General features: G+C 33.7%; 1 protein-coding gene across 3 annotated transcripts in view; it reads right to left on the minus strand.

The window, feature by feature from the left end:
• LOC144441849 (sarcospan-like) overlaps window positions 1–25,275 on the minus strand; it is a 54,700-nt gene that overhangs the window by 12,166 nt on the left and 17,259 nt on the right. The window lies entirely within an intron of this gene.

Genomic DNA, 25,275 nt, shown 5'->3' on the forward strand with positions numbered 1-25,275 from the left:
TATCATATACTTCGTAGTACTAAAATAATGAATGGTTTCCATTACATTTAGAGCACACTGAAAGAAAAAATTATCTCAAAAATCTAAAGTTAAAAATCTTTATTAGAAATCGAGTATTGATGTGTCCTTATTTATCTTTAGCTATATCATAAATCTTTATCATCAATTATGCAAATCAGGCTACCTATACAAAAAGCTTTCAACAGATTACTAAATTGAGCCAAATTACTCCTACCAAATTACTGAGACATTTTCCAACCCATGATAAATTCTATAATTTGCTGAGGTCTAAATCTACAACTGTGCTGAGGAATCTTGGTAAATTTGTTTCTTTAAGCTATGGATTTAAGACAAGAATTTTATATGGATGCTTGATATTGCTTGACAAGTTTATGAGTTTCTACAACATTTTACAACCTGTTATTCTGTATTCTGTTTTTCATTAAATTATGGAATTGTCATTTTGGCCTGTGGTCTAAAGATGAATAAATAATCATATAGTAAACTGAGCCAAAACGTGTAGTATATATCATGTCTGTTGACCTAGAAATAGTACAGTATGTATAAACTTAAAAAGATACAGGGATATATATCTTATATGTATACTCCTGTGGGAATTCCAGTAATGCTAATATTTTGTAACCCTGCTATAGTTGACATAGCTACGGGTCATGGTGGATGCCACATGTATGCATGAATACATCTCAGTGCATTTATACAATATAATCTGACAGTCTTGAACTTTAAGTCCACCTTGGGGTACCAACACGGCTGAAAGAATTGAAAGCTTTCATTATCTTCACCAAGAAATGTAATGTCTGCCAGCAATTTGATTCCCACGATGGCATATGGTTTTGAAAACTGGGTCAATGATATCATAAGAGCTAGTACATCAAACTTATTTCATAACAAATATTCAAAACCTCTGAATGTACTTATAAATTTCTGATAATTATATACATTCATCAAACAATCAAAATTTCATCCACAGCCTTTTTTGGACCAAAAGACATTTTAAAAAGTTTTTGTTTCGGTACAGCATACAAACCAGTCGACAATAGAAATACCATTAATAGCTCTATGTCAACTAAAAATGTGACAATATGAGCATCTTGAATCAAATTTCTTTAAAAGCCTGCTGGGGTACATAATTAGTTGAAGATGCATACTGTTTTTGTACCCATCTATATACTGCTGATAATATAAACATAATGCACCAACAGGACAGGTTATGTACATTTTGTACATATGCCAATTAAATATCTCTTGTATTCATTCTATTTATTACTACACAGGAAATTTTGAATTTCTATGACAGAAGAAAACAACACACATGAAAAGGTGATAAAGTTACATGTAGTCATGTACTGAGACCAAGTCATGTACTGAGACCAAGTCATGTACTGAGACAAAGTTAGTCATGTACTGAGACCAAGTCATGTACTGAGACCAAGTTAGTCATGTACTGAGACCAAGTCATGTACTGAGACCAAGTCATGTACTGAGACCAAGTTAGTCATGTACATGTACTGAGACCAAGTCATGTACTGAGACCAAGTCATGTACTGAGACCAAGTCATGTACTGAGACCAAGTCATGTACTGAGACCAAGTTAGTCATGTACTGAGACCAAGTCATGTACTGAGACCAAGTTAGTCATGTACTGAGACCAAGTCATGTACTGAGACCAAGTCATGTACTGAGACCAAGTCATGTACTGAGACCAAGTTAGTCATGTACTAAGACAGTTAGTCATGTACTGAGACCAAGTCATGTACTGAGACCAAGTTAGTCATGTACTAAGACAGTCATGTAGTGAGACCAAGTCATGTACTGAGACCAAGTCATGTAGTGAGACCAAGTCATGTACTGAGACCAAGTCATGTACTGAGACCAAGTCATGTACTGAGACCAAGTCATGTACTGAGACCAAGTCATGTACTGAGACCAAGTCATATATTGAGACCAAGTCATGTCCTGAGACCAAATCATGAACAGAGACCAAGTCTTGTGTAGAGAATCATCACAGGACACAGATTGAACACAATACCAAGATGATCTCTCTCAAGGCAGGATTACTCTTGTACAGGCCTGAGGAAAGTTTTTTTCAATCAGTCTGTAGTCATTACAGATTATATTCACATCTAGTAAAGCATGAAATCAGCATACCATCATGAATATGTTTGTTCATTGCTACGCAGCATTGCTTTCTGAGATTACCATAGTTAAAATCTATCGTCATTGCTGCACAGCATTGCTTTCTGGGATTAGTAGTACAGTTAAAATCTATCGTCATTGCTACGCAGCATTGCTTTCTGGGATTAGTAGTACAGTTAAAAGTCATTGCTACTCAACATTGCTTTCTGAAGACAAGTATCGATTACTGTTTTACCCAAACCACTTTGTTACTCAATGCTTCATTACTTTAATATAATAGCCTTTTAGGATTTTAAAACATGCTGAAATATTTTGTTGTTGTTCAAAACACTGTACAAACAAAAGCGGTGTACATTCACTTTCAGCTGTATCCATTTCCTCAATCTGTCCTTAAAAATAAATGTCTTCTAGTAATTCTATTACAAGTAATATATGAATATGAACATTTTTCAAAATTTCCTTCAACGTAATGTCCACAAATCCAGTCATATCTCACGTTGTATGAAAGATTTCAATAAACCTGAAATATCATAGACTATAGAAATTTATAATTCAGACAGGATTTTCTTAGCCAGATTAATTTGAAATGGTCGTCAACTTTTAATTTTTACACAACTTTTACAAAATATTCCCAGGCTTTAGATGGGTTGTTTTTGCTTGTTTGATGGGTGTTGTTTTGTTTTTGTTTTTGGATTTTTTATGTTTTTTTGTTTGGGTTCTTTTGTTTTTTGTTTTGTTTTTCTTCGGGGGACGGGGGGATTTGAAAGAGACGAAAGAAAATACTTACAAAACGTAAACACCTGCAAAATGCAGTGAAAGCTACAGATGTAATACAACGTTACTTGCCACTAACATCTTGTATGCTGGCTTATATACATGTGGAAAAACACAAAATGTCTTTCAGCATTTAATCTACCCAAGATATAAATCCAATGTAAACTACTGAGTATCAGGCTTAGCAAAGTCACCACATGTACCTTTTACATAAATGTGATATGATTCATTGTCATCAGAAATGCCTCTGTGCTGCTAATTCTCACAAATGTAATTATTAGCTAGTTTCACTACCTAATCTATATGCAAATCAGATAATTAAATATGTAAATCAGAAATTTACTTCTGTCTGGAATTATATGTGTTTTCAAAAACACATCTACAATCAAATTACCTGTTCAAATACATAAAAAAAATATAAATATTAGCCTGTTGTTAGTGGTTCTTAGTAAGCTTAATTGCCTAAAATATGTATATCAGACAATTAAATATACAATCCTGTGTCTGAAATTAGAGCAGTTCTAAAATTGAAATCAGATTTTGTTAAAATAAGTTAAATTGCCTGCATGCTGATTCAACTAGATGACATAGTACAGTAATCAAAGACCTAGTTATAGTGTACATGCATGCTTTTACCACAGATTAATGGATTTGAAAACGATATGTGACAAAGGTAAGTAAACCCAGTCTATAATTTCAGCCAAACACACTACATAGTTAATGAAAAAATATTGATCTCTGTTTGAAAATCAACAACCCCTGATTATATTCAGTCTTTGCCATGAATCATGTTACAGAGTCAGCTTTGAACTGCCCATATTTGCTGTGATCTTATTTCTCCCTGAGTGCCCATGAAACCAATCAATCACAAAAGGTGAGATTGATTGGGCTATATACATATACCTGCAGACCTCATTGATGTTTACTGCCTAAAGGTGAACAGAATAGAGACTTTGAAATTAAGCATTGCTAAGGTTTACACTTTGATGTGACATTGCACGCCAGTAAAGAGATTTGTTTGAGATATGAGATTTAGATCAGGTAGCCAACTTTAAATCAGTAATTACTGAAATTCTAACAATACATGGAAAATTCTGGGTGTTTATGTCTCCATGTGTATGCCCTGCTCTGTTTGGTATTTGACTATATATACAATGTACACTAGTGTTAGATTATAAACAGTATGTCAAGCCACTTGACAAAATTTACACATGAACTGTCACACGGAATGAATTGAGGTGAATTTTAAAACCAAATACATGCTATAGATATATCTTTTGACCCCTGTTAACCCCAGCTTGCCTAGAAAAGTGAGGTACGTACAACTGTAACTTTGAAATGAAATAGCTCTAACACTAACAAAGTAACAAGGACATGCATGTAGAGGTTGCATTTTAAAAAAGAAAATGAATTTGTCCATTGTACATGTTATGAACATCAAATAATTATGTGTTTTGTATGAAGATGGTATAAAGTTTACACAACTTAGACTGAAAACACATCACAACAGGCCTTATTCTGTCCTGGATGAAGAAGACAAATACAAAGCCAGATTTGAAGATAAACATGTTCAACAAAGTTGCATGATTCACAGTGTATGAATTTATGAATTCTTGGATGAAATTTAATGTGTAGTAAATATGTGATACTTGGTACTATGAGTCATTGTGTATTATGGATATAACAATGAAAGTTGTACATGAAATTGGCTGGTCTTCTATTCACATAGCAGTAGTGGTAGTGGTAGTGGTAGTAGTAGTAGTAGTAGGAATGGTAGTGGTAGTAGTAGTGGTAGTGGTAGTAGTGGTAGTAGTAGCAGTAATAGTAGTGGTAGTGGTAGTGGTAGTGGTAGTAGTAGTAGTAGTGGTAGTAATAGTAGGAATGGTAGTGGTAGTAGTAGGAGTGGTAGTGGTAGTAGTAGTGGTAGTGGTAGTAGTGGTAGTGGTAGTGGTAGTAGTGGTAGTAGTGTAGTAGAAGTCGTGGTAGTAGTGGTAGTAGTAGTACTCGTAGTAGTAATAGTAGTAGTAGTAGTAGTGGTAGTGGTGGTGGTGGCGGCAGCAGCAGCGTGGTTGTGGCAGTGATAGTGGTGGTAGTGGTGGTGTTGGCGGTGGAGGTAAAGGTAGTGGTAGCAATAGCAGTAGCAGCAGTGGTGGTGGTGGTAGTGGTAGTAGTAGTAGTAGTAGTAGTAGTAGTGGTAGTAGTGGTGGTGGTGGTGGTGGTGGTGGTGGTGGTGGCAGCAGCAGCGCGGTTGTGCCAGTGATAGTGGTGGTAGTGGTGTTGGTGGCAGTGGCGGTAGGGGTAGCGGTAGCAATAGAACTAGCAGCAGTGGTGGTGGTGGTGGTGGTGGTGGTGGTGGTGGTGGTAGTAGTAGTAGTAGTAGTAGTAGTAGTAGTAGTAGTAGTAGTAGTAGTAGTAGTAGCAGTAGTGACAATTAAAATAGTGAGTGTCACTTGAGGATATTACATTGTAATATGTATTGTCAAATGGTATAAGACTATGACCAATGGGTATGGTCCCATACACACTGTTTATTATTTTAATGTGTCATTTGCTGTGACTTGACAAAGCCTGTCAGCTAGTAGTAGTAACACTAACAGTCATGGGAATACAAACACTTCTAGGACAAGTACATGAAGACAGTTTCAATAGTAAAGTTGAAAACAGTTATTAAATTCATCCAAGAAAATTACATCTATATTTTTTGAGCTCTTCATTTCAGGGAAAATATCTGCATGTCACTATAATAAACTATAATACGATACTACATATCGGTATAGGGAATTAAAACTAAACTAGAAGGAACTGAACCATTTCTGAATTAGTAAATGTTTTGAGCAACAAGCACAAATTTAAAACAACTACTACATGTAGCAATAAGTTATAGCTAGTAGTACCGGTACATGTAGTAGTAGTAGTAGTAGTTGCAGTAGTAGTGGTAGTAGAGCTTTTAAGATAATAACATTTGTTCCCATGTATGTTGTGAGAAACCTTGATCGCTTTAAACAAATTAGTGTTGAAGCAAACCAGGGGAGACAGAAATACCCTTCAATTTAATTATACACAGGAGAATTGGTGACATTTTGTCTCAAATCAAATCTCATTCATATTGATGAGGATATAGGAACAGTGACATGGGTTTTATTTCTCTGGAGGGAGGCAATGCACCCATCAACTGGAATGAAGACATGAAATCTAACAGTGCATCCAGTCAATGAAATTAAACTACAACATACATTTTAATCAATCAAGAGGACTTTAATAGTCACTGAAATTGGATTACATTTTATTTAAAAAAAGTAGATGTCACTGAGCTACTGAAAAATGGACACAACATGAAAAATTGTGATCACTGCTATAGTTGAAGAGGTGATTTGTGAAGAATATGTACATGATATATAATAGTACAACATATTAATATCAATAATATATCAAATCTGTGTTAATATATATATTAATATGATGGATATGCTGTAATATTTTTAAAGGTAAAACCATGTATAATATATATAACATAAATAAGAAACAAGTCAGAGACCTCGCTATTACTACAAGATTTATACTATTGTGGTCACAAGCAACTTGTATGCATATTATCTATATCATGTGTGTATATAGATTGTATAACACACACACACACACACATACCCACCCACACATACATACACATATATACACACACACATACATACACATACATACCCACCTACCCCAGCCACCTACACACACACACACACAAACACACACACACACACACACACACACACACACACACACACACACACACACACACACAGAGTACATCCGAATATAACACAGTGTGTGCAAGAACTGTGTACATTCAGTAAAATGTTCAATCCAAGTTTTCCCATGTTAAAAAAAATACGTAGAGTACAGTCAGTATTTTAGTATTAGTAATCAACATGTATAAATAGATACATCATTAAACCATCCATCCCTATCAATAGAACTGTTTTACCCTTTTTACTCCCGTACGCATCACACAGGTAAATGAATTGGTAATTTCTGAATCATCATAGTTACTGCCCCAAGGCATCTGACATTTAACTCACAATTCAAGCATATCATATACAAGCTTTTATAGCTTCCTTCAATTTCTTGGTGCAGCCTTGAAATACTTAAAGTATAGGAAATTGAGATGTTTTACTGTGAAAATATCCAGAGGAAAATTCTTTATTTAATGTCACCTTGACCCAAGTTTGTCTATTTCTAATCTAATAATGTTGCAAATCATATAAATTACTTTCCAGCCAAGAAAGCATTTACTTTGGGCAATTCCTTACAGTATTATTGTTTTGTGTAGCAATTTGTATTTACTAAGTGTAAGTACCCTCTATATATATATATATATATAAAGTAATATGTCTTTCACACACTCCATAGACTCTATACCCACACACAAAGGTATAGGTGAAGGGTCCACACACACACACACGCACACGCGCACACACACACACACACACACACACACACACACACACACACACACACACACACACACACACATACATACACACACACACACACACACACACACACATACATACATACATACATACATACATACACACACACACACACACACACTCTTGTTGGCTATTTTTATACATACTGTAAATCTATAACTGTTACATTATAATTATGTTACTACTACATGTGATAATAGATAATATATGAATATACCATTCTTGTCAAAAGAATTTCAGTTTATACCTAAATTTGACATTTTTAAGCCTAACAGACTATGAATAATTTGAAATTTAAGGTTCATTTGGCTAGAGCCTGTCTGCATCACTGATCTATGTCTATGTATAGATGTCTATGATATGATACCTTTCGCCTACTCTCAGCAGTCAACAGCTATCATAGACACAGATCAGCAATGTAGACAGGCTAGTATTATGCAATGAAACTTTGAGAAATTATAAGCCAAATTGATACTGGGTTACAAACATATTTAGTTTGACTTTTTCTGTGTTGTTTACAGGTAAAAAGCACCAGTTTCTGTTTCATACAGTGGCTTATAAATAATCATTTTATATTGGTATTCCTTCTTTAGTCACAATTTAACTAAATACACTTCATGGCTAACAGTTATTAAGCAGATTACAAAAATTAATTCCAATTATTGCATTTCTGCTGGCCTTTGGCCTTTTGTGATGTCTCTTCAAACACAGGTACATGTAATCCATTTACTTGCATAATGAAGAAAATTAAAATTAGAGAAATGAATGAAAAGGCTCTGAACAGTTGTCTGTGGGTTTTTTTTCCTTATTACTTATTCTATATATTTAAACATGTTCACTCAGTTTAGATCTTTTGGTTTATTTGCTGACAAAACCTGCTGAAATGCAAAGTGAGTTAGACTTTCTAGCCATTTTGAGCTAAATTAGCACAAACATAAATTGATTTTATGATTCAAGGTAATGAACTGGAATATTTTAATAACCTAACTTTTATAGCATTGTAATTAGGTGTTATTCCACGATATTATTATTCGGTAGTCAGCCAAGGAAAATAAGGTGACATAAGGGACCTTGTCACTATGTGTCAAGAGACAAACAGTAAGAAAACCTTTAAGTCACAAGTATTTTCTGTGTACACAAAGAAAAATAGTGGAGAATAAATAGTTGTATACCATTGCCAGCATAATATGAAAATTCAGGGGAAACATTGCCAAGTCAGAAAGTTTTGGCTCATATTTTGACCATAGTGAGGTACATGTAGATACAGCATGTCATGACATAGAACAGCCAGGGTATATAACCCATATTTTCTGTTCAAAGGCAATAACTTGGCTTGTACATGGACATTATACAACAAAACTGGATCATGCATGTAATTCATAGTACATGTATACTTGGCAAGTATCATTTGCATATTGTACCAGTGCATGGATTCATCTTTCATGTACAGCTATACTGACAACAAGATAGTAAATTAATCATCTTTCTCATCTTTATCATGCAGTACACACATATGGCAAACACATTTTCCATAATGACCATACTATCTATTGAATTGGACACATTGAATGATGAACTGACTTCATGGACGTCTATAGAATAAATGTGAAAGTGCAATTCAAAGGTTTTACACACTACCATACATCTATTATTCTTGTGAATCACCTGGTATTCTATCATTCCTTTCAATCAAACTGTTCAATAGCTGAGGTAGTTTGATTGGCATAGCAACTGTAGGAGTTATATATAAAAACTGACAAAAGGCACTGCAGCACAACCACAAAAGTATTTCTACCTGTGCTAATGGATGGGATATTTTCCTTTGTTTACATTGTTTAATATGAATACTTGCTCGTTATTCTACAAATACCAAAATATATTTCATATTATCATAATCACTACTAACCAGGAGATATGTAGCATAGAACCCTTGCTGGTGGAACGTGACTGTGTCTTTTCAATAGTTGAAGAGAGTGACACATACATGTATAGTCAAAATCAACTAATGAAGTTCCTAAGCTAGGATATCTGTAGTTATTGCAATCAAGTTTTGAAACTCAATGAATGACATATACTATTCAGGGCACACCAAGAAAATGTCGTTAACATAAAAAAAAACAGTTGTGTTGATCTATGTATTTAGGTTTCAAATTAAAACAGTGTCACTAGACAAATCCTATTTGTTGCAATAACCTTTAACTATGATGTGTGAGTGTTATAGAGACATACTTGGGGTGTTTGCAGTTTTCTGCAGCCATGCTTCCTGGAGTGACGTGAGTTATAGTGCAGCAGAAAACACCACAAGTATAAATGTCAATTATCCCAAGTACCCAAATGGAATTCAAGTGTCATACTCCTGGGTCCCAATATATGCAATGCTTCATTTGCATAGAAGTATAAAATAAAGCAAAAAAAAATATTATGTGTTTCCGATAACATGGCCGCAGAAAATAGGGTAGGTAGGTCTGGATTTTATTTTATATTTTATTTTATATTTTTATTTTATCTTTTTATTTTGTTTTTATTTTTCGAAAAATATTGCTCTGACTCAAAAACAAATAAAATGTCGGTCAGAATATCCCTGCTGTGATAGTTTGATGAAATATGTACAGACATCACTGAGTAAAGAAAACAGACGTGCATGAAGGTCAAGAAGACAAAGAATTTCTGATATTTTTGTTTTAAATATTTAAATGTTTAGGGTCGGCACTTAAAATAAGCTCAGTAGTGTTATTGGAAACTCACAATTTTTTTTTTTGCCTAATGTTATGATTTTAATGCCCTGCAAAGTTAAAAATATTATGCAGTTTGACCATTGAAATCAATTAAATCATTGGCATGTGTGTAATAACACCCAGTACTGTACATAATACCACAAAGGTTATACATGTACATGTATAGTCATAGAGATCATAACTTCATATCTGAGGTCAACAGGATGGAAGATTGTAGGATTTCAACGGGTATATCACTCTCTTTCTAGAAATGACAGAGTCTTCTTCTTTTTTCACTGTGTTAAATGTGTATAACACAAAAGACAAATTCAAGATACAATATTCTTACATAATTTTTCATAAAGGGCAAAAAAAGTAGCATCTTTTCCCATTACAGTAAGCTTATATAAAGGGAGTTGTTTGCATTTTTCACCCAAGACATGCAGCAGTACATTCTATGAACTGACCACCTCTCTTGCACTCTCTGGTCAATCATCTATTTCAGAAAATAAGAACAACATCATTATGATGCAAAATTTAATATGAAAAAATAGTATTCTTTATCCACTTAATATCCAAAATGATCGAATTCTTTCCATAATATGATTAATACATTTGTATTCATAGATTATGAAATATTCATTTGAAACCATCATTAAAATGATTGGCATATCAAACAGAGTGATTGGGTTTCAATTCAACAAGCCAGCTTATAAATATAACACACTATTCCTGCTAGATCATATTTCTTATTAACAGTACATGATGAAATATACGTGTACATGTCTTTAGATCATATGCATATATATGGGACATTCAACAATTTTGAATGTTTGTATTTTGTGTGTCAATTTTTTGAAAATATTCAACTTTGCATTTGTATCTGTATCTTAATTTCAATATTATTCAATATTTCTATCTTAAATATTTTTTTTTTTTAAATTATTCAAGTTTGAAAGCAAAATTTTGCACTTCCAATTTTGTGAAATATTCAAGAGATTTTACTTGTAATTGCTAATTATTTTTATACTAGTTGGATTTTGTGTTTAATTTGTCCACTACTATTGATCGCACATGTACTACATTTTGTACTTTTCATTTGACCACATGTAAACAATCTGTGGTATCTAATATAACCAACCATATGTGTTTGATTTTATTGGGCCTACTTTGTTGTGGCCTACATTGATTGGTATTACAAGCTAATGCTGTAAGTGACCTCAACTGAACTGTTGGGCATCATATTGTAATGTCCTACTTTCTATCAGCCAGTCATCTACACATGTATATCTACTTAGGAGAGGATTCTTCAAAGCACTGATCACAAATCCACAGCTATATTTAATACAAAAAGAGAAACATAATATGAAAAAGAAATTGCACTCTTTGTCATAAAAGCTTAGCATTTGGGTGTTTGAGACACACACAATTCTTGTTCGAGACACACACAATCCTTGTTTGAAACACACTGAATCCTGGCAAATGCTAAGCTCTTATGACCAGGATTCAGTGTGTCTCAAACAAGGATTGTGTGTGTTTCGAACAAGAATTGTGTGTGTCTGAAACACCCAAATGCTAAGCTTTTATGACAAAGAGTGTAGATCGTGTCAAAGCAGTAGACAGAAAATAAAAGCTGTGGTTTGAGGGATTTGAAGAGAATTGTGATGTGTTCAGTGAGCTATATCAAATGTAGATAGATAACATAGAAAAAATTAATTTCATCTAGATGGGTTTTTAACAGATAGGATAACAACAACAATTAAGAAAACCTGAAGTGAACCCATACGGTATATGTGTATATGTGGAAATTGAAGGTGATGAATAAAAAGAGCGAAATACATAAATTATGCAGTGTTGTTTATCTTGAGATTATTGTCAAATTGTTAACGTAAAAGATAAGGCAACATAAAGGTTTGAGGGTTTGAGTGATATGAAATAAAAAAAACTTGTGACATGTCCACTTCAATGCTTCCTGTTTATGGAACAATGTTTTTGCTAAAGTTTTGGAACCCTGGTAACAGAGGGTGGAAATCAAGTAAAACTTTGATAGGGTAACCCTGGTAACAGAGGGTGGAAATCAAGTCAAACTTTGATATGGTAACCCTGGTAACAGAGGGTGGAAATCAAGTCAAACTTTGATAGATTTCCACACCTTGTAGTTGTACCATAATTTTGGAGGGTAACCCTGGTAACAGAGTTGGAACTGAGGTAATACTTCTATAGTTTTCATACCTAAATTCACTGTAATTTCATTGGGGAAGCTCAGTAAAATACCTGGGGAACTCAAACAGATTTTTCCAACTTTAATACTGCCCCGAAACAAACATTGCTACGGAATAATACAACATAGATTAAAATACAGCAGATGATATATTTCATTTTAATATTTGTGTCAAAGATATTATGACATCATCACGTCAACAGTTTGGAAAATTCCAGAGACTGATACTGTCTGCCATACATGTACATATCTGAATAAAACATGATAGAATACCATAGACAACATCTGTGATAATACATAGATTTCATCTTCATATCTGTATCACATATTCAGGTAAAGATAACAACAGTTTTGGAAACTTCAACAGACTGATAACCGTGGATGTACATTTTGTACATACACAGTAAATAAAATATTTATGAATAGCAGATAGCATCTCGGGTCGAATAAGCAAAAATCAAGGAAAATGTACAGTTAGTTATGGGAAACTTTAACAGACTGATAACATTTCTACTATCTAGGTATATGTGAAGTACATGTACATGAATAAAATATGATACAGTCTAACAGATTTCATCGTGGGTGAATACAGGCAAGATATAACAACGGTTTGGTGCAGTCTTTCTTGGAATAGGCCTTAATTACCGAAGTTCATTAATTATGCAAACGAGTAATTAATTGACAGCACTTAATTTCTGTAAGAACTATCATATCTCTGTATGATCAATATCTGTGGCAAGTTTCATCAAATTTGATAAAGCCATTCTAGATGCATAACCTGAGTTAAACATTCATTAATTATGCAAATTAGCTCTTAGTTAACTCGACACAACTTAACGTCTTTTAGTGCTTTTATAGCTTTGTATGATCCATAGCTGTAGCAAGTTTCGTTGAATTTGGTGCAGCCATTATGCATATATAGCCCCATTTTTATAAACCATTAATTATGCAAATTATCATTAATTATGCAAGTCACTCCCACCAAAAACTAATCAGTGCTAAGTTACAGCCTGACAATGCCACAAAGTAAATTGCAGAACATTTGCTTCATACTTTTTGAGATATTAGTGGAACAAAATTTCTGCAGACACACAGACAGACAGACAGACAGACAGACATCGCCACAATATTACCTCCCATACGGGAGCTAAAAATGTCTCGATGTGTGACTGCAACCACGATGAACATTTCTGAGTGAATGATGTAGCACATTGTAGTTGGTTCCTGGAGCAGCCATGCCAAAATCTGTCACTTTGGCCAATATGTTACACCTTTTCATCTAGACACAAATTACAAGTTTGTCTGAAATTTACACACCAAATACATCTTGACATACAAACATATCATTGGCAATACTGTGTTATTGTTTCCTCTTCGATAGTTCTTATTAAAGTTGGAACATTAATCTAATTCAATTGGAAATGGACATGCCACTTTCTAATCCAAACAAATCAAATGTCATTTATTTAAATTAAAAAGTGTATTGATCTATCATCTAAATGAGAATCGTTTATTCAATTGAAAGTAATTTGTGGCACTGAGGTTGACCTCAATGACCTTGTACTTCATAGGTCTTTCTGATATCACAATTTCCGTTCATTGCACTCCTATATCTGATGACACTGTTGACTATTACACTTAAACCTGAAGTCAAACTCTAACCATTTTATCTGATCTGTGATGTTTTTAATTTTTATCTGCCATACATGTACTGTGGAATGTTGCACTTATACATGTAATAAAACTAAAGTCAAAAGTTAACCACTTTGTCTGTGTGATATTTTCCACAAATGAATGATAAAAGTTAACCACTTTGTCTGTGTGATATTATCCACAAATGAATGATAAAAGTTAACCACTTTGTCTGTGTAATATTTTCCACAAATGAATGATAAAAGTTAACCACTTTGTCTGTGTGATATTTTCCACAAATGAATGATAAATTTATATCTGCCAACATTTGTTGAACACCGCACTTAAAACTAAAATTATCAGTTGACAATTACATATCTGATATTTTCCACCGTGTGAATAAATTACATGAATATAATTTGTATCTGCCAACATTGTTGAATGCTACACTTAAAACTAAAATTATTAGCTGACCATCTTAAAACTAAAGTTATTAGTTGACCATCTGTGATATTTTTCACCGGCTGAATGAATGATAAATTTGTATCCGCCAACAATATTGAACACCACTCTGAAACTAAAGCCAAAAGTCAATTGTTAGTCTGTGAATTTTTCCACAGTAATGCCCATGAGCACTTCATTCTAATTTCCGTTATTGGATGAAATCCCTAGAGTTTCATCTGTAGTCATGTATCTTCTAAATTGCATGCAATTTTCATGATTCATGTAGATATACATCTATACATATAGCAATAACACATCCATCTCCAGGTACCTTTTACCACTACATCTTCATCTCTTTCCCCATGGACTTTCTCCGATAATTGTAATGTTTCTTATAATTTTGTTTAAAGTGAAACTTTCAAATGATTAATTTTGACGCCAATCCTTCCAGGCCACCCACTAGAATAATGAATCAATCCAATATAAAATATTCATAATGGTTTAGTATCTGTCTATTCAGCTGAGAATATAAACTGACTGTCAATCTGCTGAGTAGTGGTTTTGTTAGGATGATAAAAGTAGGTTAAAACTACAAAATTTGCATGGCTACTTTCACAAGGAATTTCAATAAAATTTATTCACATTCACAAATGAACAGCTATACACATGTATATTTTCACCTCTCATAAGGTCAAGATAATGTGATGAATCATGATCATGTCAGTCAATCAGTCTGTATGTCTGGTAGAAAGGTTACTCATATTTGACAAAAAAAAACTTTCACCTTGACCTCTATCTTCAAGGTCAAATGGCTAAACTTGGTCTACACCATCAAATCTTCTACCAAGCATGAGCTGATTTCAGCTAAACCTGACACAGATGTCAAATACTGTAGGGGACAGTTACACATCACTTTTTTTCATGACTTATTCAAAAATAGCTAAAGGACAGCCATATCTGTTATGACAATTCATACCTTGCCTCCTAAGTCACGATATCAAATGCCTACATCCATCAAGGTCATGTCATCAAAGGCAAGCTTGGATTGTAAAACTAGATCTGTGACCTTAACCTTCATCTTCAAGGTTAGACTACCAAATTTGGTATGCACAGTCATATATTTAGAGTAAATTTTCACTGAAAGAATGCGGTTTATCAAAGAAGTCGACAATATTCAAAACCTTAATAGGGACAATCACATGTGTCCTTGCATAAACCCAATAAGGTTCAAAATTCAAACTGTTTTAAAGCCATTGCTACAAATGACTGTACATGAAGTGGTATACATTTGTATTAAGCATTGAAAATTATCAGTGAGAAGTAACATGCATCTTTTACCTTTTCACACATACACATTAAGAATCCCATGTTAAATCTGTCAAACCATTACATTTGTCAACAGAATATTATTACACTGCTCACCAGGAGTATTTTTCTATCAACTCCTTCACACACAATATCTTTTACAAATGCAAGGCGTCAGTCAGTCTGAAGAGGGTTTTTGTCTCGTCAAAATGTCCAGGATAACTTCAATACACAACATATATCTCAGTAGCAATTATTTGCAATTCTCAATGTGTATTGTGTACATGTATATGTTCACAAATGTGAACATCCAAAGATATATGGCTTAGTTGTAATCAGAACAAGTCCAAGATTCCATGTATCTCCAACAATGGGATGGAGAGAGATTATGCTCTCACCAAGTTTGTCTTCTTTTTGCTAGCTGGATATCTGAAGAAAAATATGGATGGCTTCTATATGGGAAGATTGTATGCATGTCAGACAAGGTCCAGAGGATTAGATTTTGAGAGATTTGGCTTGAGATCTCAATGTAGGAATATTTGTAAGGATTCTTTAAACATGATGTTATGTTATTGAAATAAGAAACACAAACAGCAGTTACTTCATACCAAATTAAATCTGTATGTTTATCATCATTTGAGAGCTGCTAAGCAAAAAAATATACTGTCAAAAAATGTCCATCATCTGAAGGATATGCATCATTACTTCAGCCACGATTTGAATTTTCATTTCTCTTGTTGAACCTCAGCTGGTAGTCTGTGTAGTACTAGTAGCCTAGAGCTCACTGCAGGGCATTTTATAGTCACTGTGGAACAATTTTCCTTTCACTTCTTGAACTGGAGGTCTATGTAGTAGTGTGGAGATCATGTACTGCAGGGCATTTTACTGTATACTCACCGTAGAACAATTTCCATTTCTCTTGTTGAACTGGCACTTCATACTTATTTTACAAGAAGACAGCATGGAACTTAGGGCAAAGTTTTTGAGTAGGAAGTGTTAATTGTTGTCTCTTCATGTTTTGTATCATCCTTTGTATTTGTTTGTAATTAATTATTGATATTTTACACAAAGAAGGAAAGATGTTATGTTGCAATTTCTAGACTTAAACCAACACACTATATAAGGCTTGTAGTTGATTTGGGCTATGACCTGATGAAACTCATGGCTAGAACTACCGTGCTAATGGTTTTGTATTCAAGCCTAAAATTCAATCACAATTTCAAATAACAACAGATGTATCCCTTTGAGATGGCTTTGTTATTACCATTGAATATGGCATTTATGTTTTTATCACATAGTTCCACTCTCCTTGTTGATTTCAATCATGTGGTGATGTTACTTTATGTCTTCTGACTCAGCAGTTAAATTTAAAACCAACCATTTTCTGGCCGATCAAGTTGTGAGTTGAGACAGGTTGTATCCAAAATATAAAGCCTAGAGAGTCTAGGCTATTTCTAGGGATAAGGTTAAAGGGTTATAGTCCTCAATGCATTGACTTTCCAATCATGAGTATTTTATTTGATGAAGGCTTTGTACACATTTGGTTTCTCCATTCTCTTTTTTTTTGCAAAGGAGTTTTAAATCTAATATTACAAGGGGAAAAAATTTCTTTCCGACAGTGTCCACATATCATCGTCGTAAACCACAGCCTCTTCTATGGCACCGTCCAAGACGCATTGCCAGAAGGCAGTGTCGCAGAAGAAATAACAGTTGTGGTTTGCGAGAATGCCACATACATGTACAGTACATACATTTATTTATTGTCTAATATCTCATTACACAGTGGAAAAGTCAAACATATCTATCTTCTGCTTATTTTGAAAAGATAGCCCATGTTATCAATTTCAGCACAGTGCCAGCAAACATTGTTGTTTCTAAGTTACTGTTTCTCATTTGTTTACAAATTTGTTGTCAGAAACAAACACCACAGCAGTTTGTAAATATCTACATTTTGTACATACCAACAGTATTTGGTTTTCTTGCCTGTCTTTGAGTACTTATACTTGTGACATTTCTCATTTTATATTAACAAATTCCGATGTGATATGGGAACAGCATGAGACACTCATAATAATCAACATGTCAGATATCGCTATATGATATTATTTCAACATCGCTCACTAAGTCATGTGACCCTTGATAAGTCATCTTTCTTTTGCATGGAATCAATCACCTATGGCATTGGCAAAATCATTGTTTTTACACATGTTGACTATTTAAAGTTTGTATATTAAAACAAACAATAGACCCTGAACGTTTGGCAGTCCTGCTATTTTCGCTATCTTTGGTATTAAAACAGACATACATGTATGTGCACAATTTGCATTTGAAAAGTAAGAATGAAACACCTGAATAACAATCACACCGAATGTTGAATTTTATAAATGTTGGATTATTTTCCTCTTTTTTATATTTTGTGATTAAGAATTTTCATACTTGTATACTTTCTAAGGAATATAGACTCAGTTAACATACACAGTCTCAACATTACTTTTATTATAATAGAAATGTTAAGTTTTCCGAAATGACACTACAACATCAAATTTGACAGTATTGGAGCTTACAGAATTTGACATACATGCAAATAAACTCTGTATTATTATGTGATATTATAATACATGGATGATGAATAGCAATATATAAGTTGACCAATATGTTCATTTATTAATACAATATTGTCAGTCTGTTCGAACACAATGTGTGTACTAGGTCAGTGTTTACATTGTGTCTGTTCCACTGAATGAAAGTGATATGTGCAAAGACAAATATTTGTAGTGTAAATGACATGAAGGGTAATATACAAAAGATGGTTCACATAGTTTTCATGTCAGCAATATCAGCTACCATATTTATCAAACTTATCAAACAATACCTTATTTGCTGCAATTGAAAAACAGAGAGAAAATATTTTGTTCAAACTAATATAGAATAGTTTAGAGGTTAGATCTTTGCCTACTAACATTTGAAGAGTAATTTCTTTTCTCTCTCTCCTTTCCTTCCTTTGGTTTGTTTGTTAGTTTGTTTGTTTGTTTTGTTCTTTGTCTATTGTGGTATGTGATTATACTAGTCACATCTTCTCTAATTTTTAGTAGTATAATTTAATGAATATATAATTATATCTATCAAATGATCAACTATTCAGCCAAACAGCCTGTAAAGTTTGTTACTTTAATCCTTCATGTAATTTTGTATTTTTTTTTGTCATATTTATCACCATATTTTGTGTTATTTTGTTCTATGTATATTTTTGACCAGAGAGAACTATTTATATTCATACATAGTTTTATGTCAACTAAAATGTACTGTTCTGTACTGTACTGCACTGTATAACTGAGGACTGTCATTCATAGTTCATATCAGGGACTGCATCATTTACAAGCGTTTTATTTTAATTTCAAGCTTACATCCACCCTTCTCATGCTCAGAACAATCATGCAATGTTTCACAGAACATATCGTATTAGAATTGCTAGAATTTGCATGACAAAAAACACATTGTATGCTTTAGAATTCTTTTTTATGGCTAGAGTAGTGTCCACCACATCATCTACAATCATATTCCATATATACTTTAAACCATTAAATGTCACATCTTTCTTTGATAATGCAATTATATATTTTCTATAAGTATCAGTACCATGTTCAGCAATGTTCATTAAATGATATTATTAATGAATAAAACATTTTGTGGAAATTGTGACAGATAATGACAACCAAGAATACTTCAGTCATTGTGTATAATATTTGCCATACAATATTCTTTGGTACTATAATATAAACTCTGAGTGATCATTAAAATTAAAATTACCATACACAATCTGTTCACCATCATATAGTTTAATTCAGTAAATAAATAGTCCCATATTTCACGTTCATAATTATGTTATTAAATTGAGAAATTAATTCAAATAGGTGTTTCGATAAAAAAACATAATTATCAATAGTTTTGGGATATAAGTTGAGGTGGTCTCTACTTCAATATACATATATTTATGTTCCTTACAAGGAAAATTTCATAATTAATATAGTTTATACAGTACTGTACTACATGTAGTTATTATATAAATAGATCACCATGTCTATAGCAAGAATACTTGAATATGTAGTTGTTATGTGGTAAAAAGAACACACAATTATCAATAGCTTGGGATATAAAATAACTAATATACATAAATAAAATTTCCTAATTATTATACAATACTATGCACTTTATATCTGATACGTCTACAAATGTATTTGCGAATACATAAATGTACATGAGAGTATGGTACATTGTAATTGATAATGATATTGTACCATGTATCAGCCAAGTTGGACAAAAAATATGGAATATATACTGTTGTCGTTCTACATCACGACAATGTAGGTCTATGTCATGACAACGTGTCTACTACGTCACTGATTCTGCTGTGTTCAAAGTATGAGGCAAAACATTCCAAATTGCCATTACTTTCCCTAATTTTTGTTTGACATTACTGGCACTACTTTAACTTATTTTCCACATTGGGGAACAACATCTAAATATGGAACAAAATATGAAGTCTACTTTATTCAGTTTGTCAAATGGTTGAAGATCATCATCAAAAGGACATACAACCATTCTAAACTAATTATCTACAACTTTATCCATAGCAACAATGCGATATGATTTTTGAACTCAGTAAAAGGGTTTACTCCTCAACATGTATTCACAACTAGTTATCAACCAAACTGTAATTCAATGTTACTGTTCAACTATTTATAAGGGCTCACAGGGAATTCAAATTTCAATCAAGTCTTTACCAATACAGGAGAGTCCTCGAAATGGTAATAAATCATTTCAAACCTTATGACCCGCCCTAGATCTGTTTCAAAATCAATTTTATTGTGAAGCAAAGAGAATTTACTGGGACATGCAACCACTCTACCTCCAAAACCTCTCTTTAACAATAATTCAATTCATTTTTTGTGGGGTTTATAAGCGCCAAATAAAATATTTGCATTTGTACATCATGCATGACAGAAGCAAAGTGTAAACTGGATATTGATTACCTTGCCATAGTTTTCCTACTTGAAACTACATAACATGTACAAAGTGTTGGCTCCACACATCTATGTTGTAACAAGTACTTGAACAATACTTACCTTCTAAACAGTACAGTAAACACTTACAGAATCAAATTTGAAGCAAATACTCCAAGGAAAACCATATCATTATAATTTATATCTCACTGTTTTTATAGGCTTTAGAACATTGATATAACATTGCCATAAGGTTTATAAATGCACAAGTGATCTAACAGTTCATTTGAAGAGTTGTTCTTGGTATGATTTAGAGCATACACAAATTTTCTGTAAGGTTTTATAAAATGCAATCACTGTTGATCTTGGGGAGTTTAACACTGGTATTGTGGTCAAATGTGAAGATTACTTGGAATTGGAGGGGGGGGGCTTCTACGTACATAATACAACTTTTGGTAATTCTGGTCTACTTTGTAAGTCTTACAGCTCCTAATAAAAGCAAGTTGTTAGTACAGCAATTCACACTAAATACCATCTCAAAGTGAGAACACATCAGCCCATGGTACGTGTTAGTAAGTTTAAATATATACATATAGTGATGGCAGCAACTAAGCGGAGATTTTGAAACTGTGATAACAGATTAGGGATTCAACTTTGCTATGAATAGTTTTCTACATTTGCTACCATATGATTGGATGGTAATTTTAGTAAACAAGCTTTGGAGACTCCAGTACATTTGACTACAGATAAGAGAGTGATACAGATTATATAGATCATGGAAACCTGAAATATTTTGGCTCAGACAAAATGTGGAATGAATACAAAAACATGGGATTGTCATTTGTAATCACAGAGTACATATTACATGAAATCCATAAACCTCAATACAGCATAAAATTTAGGCTCAAGGAACCATATAGTTACGGACCAAAATATGCTGAATTTTCTAACAGAAACAATCAAGATTTACCATATATGCCTTTACTCTGGTTATAGCTATGTGAATATATCCATGCATGTGGTAGCCATATATAGTACATAATTCAATAAGATTGTTAAACAACGTCTACATTGAAACATCATGCAGAGATGTACTAGTACAAACATACAGGCTAAACAGTACAATTTCATATAGATCTCCTTATGTAGAATTTACAGTGACATATATCCTACATGCACCATAATATGATTCAGGAATATACAGTCACTCTCTAATGTAATCAATCAACGGCTCCAACATACAGCATTCACAGGTGATTCAACTGAAATTCTCAGTTGGATGGTGAATTCAACACAGAACAATATCACTTGATGAAGTCAGAAAGCATCTTCCTTTAACAATATCTAGTTTTGTGTTACTGAGCATTGGAAAGCAGTGTATCTTGAGACATAAGCCATGAGTACCAGACTAATACGACTAATTCAAGCCTAACAAAGCTGGCAATTTGAGAGAGTTGGGAAGCAATCAATGGAATCTGTTCTTGTCTACTCATTATCTGGGTATTAGGATCAATGTATGGCTTGTATAGAGAAGACAGCTTTCAAAATCAAATCATGACAGAGTGCTGAAGGCAGCCAGACAGAAATCTTTAGTACATGTATGATGTACAACTTGCAGAGTTTACATGTATCTTGATTGATCACAATCAAACCTTGAAAACTTAAAGTATACACTCAAATCAGTACCATTGTGTCTCAGCTCATTTTACACCCACTTCCCTCCCCATCAAAAAAAACATCTGAAAATGCACAAACTAATTAAATTAATTTCTAGAAGAAGATTATCATTTGTGATTTCAAAAGTTGGTGTATTTATTTGTATTATTATCATATATTTGTTTAAAGCATTGTGTTTGCCCACAGACCCTGAGGGGAGGGGGGGGGGTTCTATGGTTTTGCCTACCAGTACATTGTGGTAAATTAGTTTGTCCTCTAATCCACAACTGGTACACAACAAGTTCTTAGGACCCAACAAAATCTGTTATTTCCTATTTCTTACCATTATATGGTGACTTACAAGAAAACGCACTCATCTTATCATTCTGCACTACAACAAGAAAGCACACTGGTGTAAATCCTTTCCATAGTTTCAGTATGATCAAGTAAAATTACCTATAGTTATACATCAGTGTAGTACCAGAATCCAACATATGACTGACAAGTCAGACTAGTTTCATACCTTAACAGCAGATTCACGTACACATCCACTACTTTTGCATCTCAGCTAATTTAATCCCTATATGCACTACGATCATCTCGCTATACGTGCTACGATCATTTCCCTATATGTGCTACGATCATCTCCCTATACGCGCTATGATCATTTCCCAATACGTGCTACGATCATCTCCCTATACGCGCTATGATCATTTCCTAAACATGGTACGATAATCTCGCTATACGTGCTACGATCATCTCCCTATATGTGCTACGATCATCTCCCTATACGCGCTTCAATCATCTCCATATATGCACTACGATCATCTCCCTATACGCGCTTCAATCATCTCCCTATACGCGCTACGATCATCTCCCTATATGCACTACGATCACCTCCACGATGAAGATGGACAGAGATCACAGATAGTGACTCCAACAAGACTACATCTCAACCAACACAGGAAAAGATAACTCAAACAAGGTTCACTTAAGCTTATGTACATAACAAGACAAATTTAGGAAACCAATTAATGTTTATTACTAGTATCAGTTACCATCTATTCAGTATCGCTATGAACACCTTATTAATGAAACACAACTACATGTAATTGAGAATCTAATCTCTCATCCTATGTAACAGATTTCCAGTAGCATTAGTTATCAGCCAAGTTGCTATGTTACATTTGTAAGTTCTCAAGTGGCTACAAAACAAACTTACAAGTAATCTTGGTATCCATGCAAGGTGGTCAGTTGTTCTACAATGAAGTGACTTGTAGTCTTTGAAACTAAACCTATAAAATAAATCACAACACAATGCTATATTTGTATTTCTGCCAAGTGTCACATAGGTTGATGTTTCAATCCCTGGTTCTCATCTTATCAACAGAGTTGTAAAGATTAGACAGAATCAAATTGTTCAAGACTAACTTTTTTTACAGCTCTGCCATACAACTGTTTTATACATCCAAATTTTAATCCTAACCTACCATCGGCTTTTGAAGGTATAAAGTCTGTAACTTCATAGTTCTTAGTGGTTATATTTAAGTATAAAAATTACATTTAATACCAGACTCCTACTAAGTTCTTTTGATATTGTTGCTTAGTCAAATTTGCACACACAAAACATGCACACCAGAAACAACTCTGTTTATTAAGGAATAATTTTCTAACGGGCTGGAAGGGGAAGGGGACATCTCGCAGGTCTGACACAGAACGTGTGTTTGCTATTAAACTTTAAGGGGAACAAAAGCAAGGTTTTATCTTAGCTTCATTTCGTTATGCTTAGGAGACCCAGAAAAATCATTTTCACCAACCCTGCAATGTGCAACCTTTGTATAATAGAGTTATAAAAACTGGCAAAATGACAAATAAGAGGCCTGCTATCAACAAGGCATTCCAGGAAACAGGCACAGTTTAGGAGTTACACCTCTTCAAACACGTTTTTTGGGAACCCCAGTGACAAAGGTAAATCTTGTAAAATATCATTTCGGTTGAGAACTTCATACCTGTACCTGGGGAATTCAGATAGATTATTGCCCTTCAATAACACACTGAGAAATTATATTGAGGTTTTACAAATGTAAAGACAGTACCCCAAAGTGTTCTCTAATTTGCACACATGTACATTTGTATTATGTGTAAAACCAACGACAAAGTCTGCACAACTGCAGAACCTATCAACAGTATACAGATAGCGGTTCTTTGAAAAAACACCTTACTGGCCGGCTACAGAAAATACCGCTGATGTGTCTGAAATAGGATCCCAATGAAGCTCTCTTGATATTCTTATTAAAAGGTACTGCAATGATGACATGACTTTCACAAAAGTCTCTAATGTGTGGGTTAGATGTCAGTAGTACATTACTAAACCTCATTCAATCTATAAACCTACTCTGCTCTAGCTACAGATTGTAGGATCACACCACTGATAGAGTCATAAGCTGGAAAAGCTCTTAAAGTAATGGAGAGTTCTAGCCATCATGTAAATACCATCCATATCTATTGAAGCTATCAGGAACAGACATGGATGAACTCTGAATGTACTGACTTAAAGCCAGGTAAAACGTGCGAAAGCTCTGACAAATACAAAATATTTTCCAACACCCCTACTAGTATAGCACATATTTAAACCACCTATTTTCACTGTCATTGCATGGTCCTCATAAAATACATATATGATCCTTTGTACATTTTCCTTCTTTGATGTGTACACACTACTTGTCTTTTCATACACGTATCTGGAGAAAATAAACAATTCAATTCAATGTTGTTAATATAACTATGTGCACTTCCATTAGCAATTCATGTTTTTGAAATGGTTATTTTCACTAATGTTGCATTCTTTCACCTACATAGATAGACAGTGCACAATTTCAGTTCATGCC

Source organism: Glandiceps talaboti, chromosome 1 (assembly GCF_964340395.1).
Source record: "Glandiceps talaboti chromosome 1, keGlaTala1.1, whole genome shotgun sequence".
Lineage (NCBI taxonomy): Eukaryota > Metazoa > Hemichordata > Enteropneusta > Spengelidae > Glandiceps > Glandiceps talaboti.